Here is a 10,222-nt window from a genome sequence, read left to right on the forward strand (position 1 = left end):
CACTACCCTGGAGTGGATGGGCTAGGACTCGGGTAGACTATGGTGTCTCCGGACTTGACTGTGGTGTGTGCTCTTCGCTCATGAAATCAACTCCCTACTTCTACTTCTGACACATGAAGTCATGCTACTATCACTAACAGTAGTACTAAACTGTCACTTCATTGTCTCGATCTATCTGCCTCATTTGAGCACCACCGCCGCAGTTACAGTCTGGAACTCTTAAGTCGACCCCGCCCAACCCGCCTGAAGCGCGGCTGAAACAATTGCGCTGCGGCGTCTAGACTGCCGTGGACCACATGTATGCAGATGAGATCAGTCGGGGCCGACTCGGAAAGAAGAATATTTACAATATTTATAATATTAAAACGTACACCTTGTACACCCACAGTCACAACTGCCCCCCCCCCCCCCACGATTCTAACCTTATCGAAAAATTAACTATATTCATAGAATAATAAAATAACCAATGCTGCATAGGGAAAGACCACGTGCACAGTAGTTGAAGCAGCGAATGACGCTCGGCTAGAGAGCGGGAAAGTGGGTGGCCACCCTTGGACTCCTAAGGGAGCAAGGGAATAGGTTACTAACAAATTAATCAAAAGTTTTCCTTTTAAAAGCATAACCACCTTCATCACCAGTTCCAATCTACTCCCATAATTTAGCAATAGCCCAAGAACATCAACCGACCACAACAATTAATAAACCCACAAGACGTTTGACCCGTGTATTCACCATCCCAACAACAGAAGCAATTCAGAAACCTCCCCCCCCCCCCCCCCCCCCCCCCATCCAACCTAAAACCTAAACCTAAACTCATTTCCACAATAACCCCATATTACAGAAGTTCGAATATTCCGATCAGCTGATAGGCTGCAGCCTTTCAACTCCCACCAATCAAAACCCTCAGAATCCAACACCCCCCCCCCCCCTACTAAACCTCTGTCAGTCCCAGACAATCTATCTAAACAACATTACAAACAGCCCTGAATCATCAATAAACCGATTGGTACAGGATCTCTGTCATCCACCAATCGCAACACATTTTATCTACTCTCCACATCCAACCATGAACAGCTATTTAATTGTTAATTTAAATCATCTAAAAAAAAAAAAAAAAAAAAAAAAAAAAAAAAAAAAAAAATAACAAAATTTATTACAACCCACCAACCCAATATAACCTCTAACTGACCAACTGCCCAATTAACCCCCCACCCTCCATGAACGCGTTAGGCAACATTAATATTTCAACCATTATTTCATTTATATATAAAAAAAAAAAAAAAAAAAAAAAAAAAAAAAAAAAAAAAAAAAAAAAAAAAATTATATTATTATCGTAACGTACGATACAGAAGCAGTTAATGCCAAAGCCTTCCTACTGCTACTACTACTAAACACATAATAATTAACCTAACAAATACAATTTTTACTAATTAAGAGGGTCATTAGATAGTATGGCCTGGGTCTAAAAAAAAAAAAAAAAAATTCATTCATTGCTACACGCCTATAGAATACGATACAAAAGAATGATCTGTTCCATTGTTCCTGAATAAAGACTTCATCATTATACATACTGGCCTTTGTTGTTTGATCGCCTCCACTACCCTGGAGTGGATGGGCTAGGACTCGGGTAGACTATGGTGTCTCCGGACTTGACTGTGGTGTGTGCTCTTCGCTCATGAAATCAACTCCCTACTTCTACTTCTGACACATGAAGTCATGCTACTATCACTAACAGTAGTACTAAACTGTCACTTCATTGTCTCGATCTATCTTCCTCGTTTGAGCACCACCGCCGCAGTTACAGTCTGGAACTCTTAAGTCGACCCCGGGACCGAATCCATCCACTCCCACGGCCTCTACACTCTGCCAATACTACTATACCACTCGCCGGCATCAACTACCCGGTTGTCTTCATCAGTATCACACTCGCCGGCATCAACTACCCGGTTGTCTCTACTATCGCACTCACCGGCATCAGCTACCCGGTTGTCTGACTCTATTACATACACATAAAACATGTGTGTGTGTGTGTCTGTGTGTGTGTGTGTGTGTGTGTGAGAGAGAGAGAGAGAGAGAGAGAGATGTCTCGGTGAATATTTAAACTCTCAACTGTGAGCGTGAATTGTTTTCAGATGTAAACCTACAACAACACTGATTGTATTCTGTGTTGTTAGTCAAGCAGTGGACTTTAAATTGTTATGTAAAATTTCTGATAATTTACAAAGCGACTGCCGACAATTAACCATGCAGAATAATATAAATTTTATACGAAAAACCCCCATCCCCAGAACATTTAAAGTGATTGTTCAAAATCTCAACCATGCCCTTCTGGACGTTTAGGAGATTATGCGAGTCAGACTGACAGATAGAAAGTGCACTTATATAGCGATACTAGATTTCTCTTTAAGCTGTGTATCTATATATAATGCTTAATCATTAATGACATTTTATGAATATTCATAGTTGACCATTTTTTGGTGTTTTTATTTTAATTTCACATCCAATTGCGGATGAATTCAAAACAGCATAATTACAATGTTTATCGCCATGTTATCATTTTCCCTAATTGCCATTGGTTTATCTTAATAAAAATGACTGGGCTTCAACTTCATGTATGCCTTCATGACTGTTTATTGACCAATTTTGGCTGTTGTTGCTGTTTTACATATTTTGTTATGTAATGCTGAAAATGGGTGTTTTGCACTATGCGCGATTGCCTCAAAAATTCAAAATCTAAAATATTCATATTTTCCTTAAAGAGAAAACTACACAGCTACCAAAATGCTTACAATGACAATCGCTGCTGATGGATAGCATTGATGAGGATGATGATGATGATGATGATGATGATGATGCCCGATGATGATGGTGGCAGTGGTAGTGGGACTAGTGGTGACCATGATAGTTGTAAGTGTAAGTCGCCTATGCAATAAATGGTATTGGACCTACACAGTATACAATGTATTTGTGTAACATACTTTTTCTGCAGCTATCCACACTACGACTGTAGGCCTATACTTCTTAAGACACCAATAGTGTAGTCTAATGTCTATTGCCAACTGTGTATTTCAAACTTCAACTACAGTATATCAAACATTAGAAATAAAATAATATAGGTCTATATATTATCTTCGTCTTCTTCTCATTCTTCTTCATCATCTTCATCTTCTTCTTCTTCTTCTTCTTCTTTCTTCTTCTTCTTCTTCTTCTTCTTGTGTACTTGTGGAGTTGCCAAAATAAACTGAAGAATAAGAAGATAACTTTAGTAATGAGAATATAATTCCGAAGAATGCGTAGTCTACAATTAAAAATAATTTATGATGTGTCATCTGAGAAAGCTTTGCTATATTGAAGTCCACGAACTGGTTTAACTGGTTGAATCACTGAGTTTTGTTTATTTTTGTTTATTTTTTTTTTTAAATAATTTTTTTTGTTGTTGTATTTTTGCAGCAGTTATAAATTTACGCCGGGCCGGCCGTCTCTCAGGTTTGGATTGTTGGGGTGCCGTTGGATGCAATGGTATGAGGTTGGACTGCTCCTCCTAAGTCATTTTAGAGAAACAAAACAGTTTGTATTTGTTATGGTCTCCCAAAAGAGAAAACATTGGCACGTAGTAGATATTATTCTTTCTGTTGATGGATGGCATGCTTGTAGTATTGACATACGTGAGGAGCAGATGCGGACCGCCAAGCAGGTCAATATTAAAGTTGCATGTTGACATGTTGTAAATACGTACAAAAATATTTCAGATATTATTTATTTCACATAATCGTTGTAATATCAGACTAGGCTATATTAGTAAACAAGATATACAAGGCCGCTCTTTTCCTTTATAAAATATTGTCGAAATTATCATGCCTAAAGCAATATCCGTCTCATACAGGGGATGCTGGTGTTAGTTACCTCTACATAAAAAAAATAACAACGCTCTGTCGGCTTTGCTATGATAAAAGTAGTTATCTCGGTGATGGCGGCTAACTTATATCTTATGAAATTAACTCGATTACTTTGTTTTAAATAATGGATTAGTTTTAAACAGTCTTTTTAAAGAATGGACTACAATTGCCATGCCTTTATGAAATAAAGACCCATTTTTTCGAATATCGTTAGAATCGGCGGACTTTTGCGGGATCAGTTGCCGTGTGAATGACAATGATTGCAACAATATTATTTTATGCGCTGTATCTCTCCTCAAATTACCACACTTTACTTAAGTGTGAATAAGTATTCTATCTGAAGGCAATGATGATTATTGGGATATTATATAGTAGCAGTGCAAAAATATCGCATAAAACTTGAATTTTATGTATTATAAATTTGGTTCCATGTGGTCTGCTAGAGGAATAAATGAAGCAATGTGAAGCGTATTGAACGTAGTAAATCATGTTGAATGCTTTATGTAAATGGTCGTATTTATTTACTTCATTGGGTCTGGTACAACATATCTAAATCAACGGGCATTCACCTATATCATTATAACAGTCTTTGCGTCGTTACTTAAATTCTGCTCCTAGATACTAGTAAACCATTTCAATCTCCCTTACAATGTCCAATAGATTCCGTGTCTCGAGGGAGTAAATCCCTTGTGCAATTCACTTTGAGAACGCTTACACTTGTGTTCGTCAACGGAACCCATGGGATATCCATTAAACCTTCGCTAAGATCTTCACCGTTACTCTTAGTTTTCTTTACCATTTCCTGTAACTCGTTCTTTTTCATTGCAACTTTTTTATAACATCAATCGCAATGACGGGATAGCTTGCAAATAGATTTGTTTTCGAAAATGATTTTGTGAAAGTGATGTTAATAGCAATGTCTGTTTTAACGTAATGAATAACAATGAATATAACAGCTTCAAAAGGAGCAAAATACCAAACAGAACGATTCAGGCAAAAAAAAAAAACACAAAACAAACCAAACTAACCTTTATTTGCCAATAACAAAAGAAAACCAAAACAAAAAAAAAAACAAAAACAAAAAAAAAAACAAACAAAACAAAACAAAAGAAAACAATAAAAACATTAGTACATCAATGAAAATCTTGATCGATCTATCACCATCGTATCTAATACGTTTGAGTCATGTTTGCAAAGCACATTTACCACATCTAAGGGAAATGGCAAAGATCAAAACTTATTTTTTAATGGAGTATAATGTACGCCTTTATTTTCAGTATTTACTGTTAAAATGTTTATGTCGGTACAATAACCTATTATTTGTAATTCGAAGGTTTTTCTAATCATTATAAAACCCAAGATTCTACACGGGGATGACACAGTAATAATGATAACTTTTTATGTAACTTTAAACTTTGTAGGATAAAAATATAATACAACTTATTCCCAATCGTTCTTCTCTCTGGACAAATGAGCATGTCTAAATTCTATAGTATTTCCTAAATTAACAACTAGATAACGGAAACATGTCAACATTTTGAAAAAAACAAAACATAAACGAAGGATTTCTTATAATTTCGATTTTAGAATTATAATGACCAAATATGGTAGTTGACTGGCGTTTGTTTCCGTACATTACGAGCCCCCCCCCCCCCCCCCCCCCCCCCATCCCACCTCCCTCCATCTCTCCCTATTTCAAGCTTTGTAAAGGGTTGACATTGAAATGAGCCTCGTTACTTCCTTCTGTTAATTGTTTTTCTTTTATTAACTCTCTCTCTCTCTCTCTCTCTCTCTCTCTCTCTCTCTCCTCTCTTCTCTCTCTCTCTCTCTCTCTCTCTCTCTCTCTCTCTCTGAGTGAATTTTTATGGAAATCAGAAAGCAATTACGTTAATGACTGGAGTGTAGGTGGCTTGATCTCCTCTAAGATTTTATAGTTCTGTGCCGGATATTTATTGCGATGAACCCTGATGTTATGCTTTAGAAATGCCTCACCCCCCTTCTCTCTCTCTCTCTCTCTCTCTCTCTCTCTCTCTCTCTCTCTCTCTGAGTGAATTTTTATGGAAATCAGAAAGCAATTTCGTTAAAGGATGGAGTGTAGGTGGCTTGATTTCGTCTAAGATTTTATAGTTATGTGCCGGATATTTATTGCGATGAACCCTGATGTTATGCTTTAGAAATTCCTCACCCCCCTTCCCCCCCCCCCCTCTCTCTCTCTCTCTCTCTCTCTCTCTCTCTCTCTCTCTCTCTCTCTCTCTCTCTGAGTGAATTTTTATGGAAATCAGAAAGCAATTTCGTTAAAAGATGGAGTGTAGGTGGCTTGATTTCGTCTAAGATTTTATTGTTATGTGCCGGATATTTATTGCGATGAACCCTGATGTTATGCTTTAGAAATTCTCTCCCCCCCCCCCTTCCCCCCCCCTCTCTCTCTCCTCTCTCTCTCTGTATATGTCTTTCTTTCTCCTTCCCCCACCTTCTCTCTTCTCTCTCTCCTCCTCTCTCTCTCTCTCTCTCTCTCCCTCCTCTCTCTCTCTCTCTCTTTCTTTCTCTCGAGTGCTTCGTCTTTCTACTCCCGTTCCACATTTCTCTCCCTTTTGCTATCCCTCACATTCGGTATCCCATTCTCGTCCATTTTGTTTATTCTGTTTACCCTCTTTTTATCTCTTCCGTTCCCTCCCACCTCATCTCTATCCCTTCTCTTTGTACTTCCCTCTTAAATTCTTTCCTCACTCCCCCATCTCTCCACCCCCTACCTCATCAGTGCTTGATCATTCATAACTTACAAATTGCCATGTCACTAATGAACAGACAGTAATAAGATAGTGCTTCGATCCTAAACTCAGTACCTCAGGTCAAATCCTCAAGATTTTGGAAGGCCTTTTCTTCTTTCATCCGATTTCAGTAGCTTAAAAGCGACTATCAAAAATGTCTTTTTTCATGCTCGAATGAGGGTTTTTCCGAATGTGTTTTCAATTGGTCTGTTTAGTCAGATCCCATCCCTTAAAATAATTATTATAATAATAATAATGATAATAATAATAATAACAATAATAATAATAATAATAGTAATAATAATAATAATAATAATAATAATAATAATAATAATAATAATAATAATAATAATATAATAATAATAATAATAATAATAATAATAATAAGATTCCTCTACTACTACTAGATGGAATGACTAGGTTCCTCAGGGTGAGGGTGTTATTTTCACTGGACTGTAAAGAAATCACCTTTGTCTTCGTTAATCAAATTGGAGCTTAAATGGAAATCAACCTTTTATTGTTTTTTTGTTTTTTTTTTAACTATTAAAGGGAGCTACAGGATGGCTGCTAACCGACTAATATCCAGGTCCTGTCTGAAGGTAGCCACCCTACATCAGTAGGTCATAACTCACCTTGTTGCACCTAGAGTAATTACGGGCCAGTGCAAAATAAGCATAGCGTTTGGTGGTACTATTCATTGTAACTACATTAGGAGAAAGAGGTTTCAGGACGGTACATGAATACGGAGAGTGAATAGATGCCATAGAAATGCAATATAATCAGAGGTTGTTACCACGATTAGTAGATATTTCAACAGTTTAATAAGTCGCTCAGTACATCTAAAATATACGAAAAAAGATACAGCTTTTTGTTGCACGGATGCAAAAAAGTACCTTGATTTAAGACCCTGGTTGAATAAATAAGATCATTTTATGTGCACTGTTACTGAATTATAGGGTTTATCTTTGTCACTTTGCATGCCGTTGGAGTTTCTCGTAGAAATACGGAGCGCTTTTAGTTCATTTGAATACTCTGTTCTTTTCTTCTTAATACCTAATTGACCACAAGTGTTCCCCAGTCAACATAAGGGTTGCCAACCGGAGGACACGTTGTAGACTTATGTCATTATTTAATGTTATTGAATATTCAATATTCCTATTGTTCAATTCGATTGAAAACTATTGATTAGAAATATAGTTACTTGTTTAATGAAAGGAAGGTAGTCATTAATTTACAAGATTAAAGACACGCACACCGCACCTATCATCAACAATTTTGCAAATTCCGATTGTACAGAGATGCAACCCAGAAACGGGTTTAGAGTTGTTTGAGTCTGATGCTTTTGATTGATTCTTTTAAAAAAAAATTATTTTAAATGTCAAAATATAGAAAACAATATGCATTATACAAATATCATAGAATTAAACGAATGAGAATACGTACGAAGCCTAAAAAGTGTCCACCAATGAAAGCATTCAGCGCCATTTTATCATGGGCTGGGAATGTAAGCATTACCATTCATTCGGTCTCTATGTCAACATAACAACACAAGAAAAACAACAAACAATATCAAAATCCACAATAAAATGGTTCAGAACTGTTGCGTATAGATAGTATACGCTTGGCTAAGAAGCTCATAACATTGCCATCCGGAAGTATAACGAACCAACACACAAAACTGTGTGTATCCATGAACGTTTATAGTCGGGTTAATACAGTTCAGTGAGCATTACTCATAAACGCGGATTGCAAAAAACAATAACAAAGACCTGAGTGACGTCATCTGCATACTATCTATATCTATGGCACAATGAAGCTGTCAAAAAATGAATGTGTGTAATCATGTATTATAAAAACCTATAATGTGTTTTCCAACCACCACATCATCACTGTCACTACTACTACAACCACCATTACCACTTCATCACCACCGCAATTACTACAACCACCACCACTGCATCATTATCACTACCACTACACCACCACCACATCATCATCACCACTACAACGACCACCACTCCATCATCATCACTACCACTACTACTACACTATCACTACCACCACTATTACAACCACCACCACCACATCATCATCACGACCACTACAACTGCAACAACCACCACCACATCATCATCACTACCTCTACTACTACAACCACCACCACAATATCATCACTAACACTACTACTACAACCACCAGTACCACATCATTATCACTACCACTACTACTACACCACCACCAGCACATCATCATCACTACAACTACTACTACAACCACCACAACCACATCGTCATCACTACCACTACTACTGCAACTACCGCCACCATATCATTTCCATTACCACTACTACTACAACCACCACCACATCATCATCACTACCTCAACTACTACAACCACCACCACAATATCATCACTACCACTACTACCACAACCACTAGCACCACATCATTATCACTACCACTACTGCACCACCACCAGCACATCATCACTACCACTACCACTACAACCACCACAACCACATCGTCATCACGACCACTACTACTACAACCACCACCACCATATCCTTACCATTACCACTACTACTACAACCACCACCACCACCATATCATCACCATTACAACTACTACTACAACCGCCACCACCACATCATCATCACTACATCTACTACTACAACCACCACCACATCATCATCACTATCACTACTACTACAACTATAACCACCACCACATTATCATCACTACCACTACTACTGAAACCACCACCACCATATCATCATCATTGAATTATTTTTTTAAAAAAAAAATTGAGCTTTATATAGTGCAATATCAACTAAATGTGCTCAAAGCGCTTTACAAGGGGTCCCTGGTCAACATTTAACATGTAGGACGGGACATGACGCCTGTTAGGCGATATTACATTTGTTCGGACAAAGACAACTCTGTTAACGGTCAGGTACTCATTTTACACCTGAGTACGGTGAGAAAATGTGAGTAAAGAGCCTTTTCCTAGGACTCAACTATGCGCCGAGCGCGAGGCTCGAACCCAGGACCTTCCGATCCGAAAGCGAGTGTCATACTACTAGACCACATAGCCGCATCACGACCACTACTACTACTACAACCACCACCACCACCATATCATTACCATTACCACTACTACTACAACTACAACCACCACCACATAATCATCACTACCACTACTACTACAACTACAATCATCACCACCACCACATCATCGTCTGACCTTATTGCCTAGGACGTAATCATTAATAGACTGTTGTGTGGTTTTGACCGTGAAGAAAACCTTAAGAAGTCACATTTATATAATTTTAGAGACATCGTTTTGAATAATTCTGAGTTAAACGAGCGAACAGAAAGTTATTTTCTTAGATTTCAAGAACGGCCGATCACCGCTTGTTTACTATAGTAACGCGATTCCCAGCCAATGTCTCAATGGCGGATATTTTTCTCATCGAGGCCGCTGGTTGGTTAGCCAATAACAGCACCGTACGGTTTCCATTGGGTAGATTCCTTGACAAATATTAAAATTACAATGGAT

This window comes from Berghia stephanieae, chromosome 2 (genome assembly GCF_034508935.2).
Source record: "Berghia stephanieae isolate SIO BIC M18660-M18661 chromosome 2, UCSD_Bste_1.3, whole genome shotgun sequence".
NCBI lineage: Eukaryota > Metazoa > Mollusca > Gastropoda > Nudibranchia > Aeolidiidae > Berghia > Berghia stephanieae.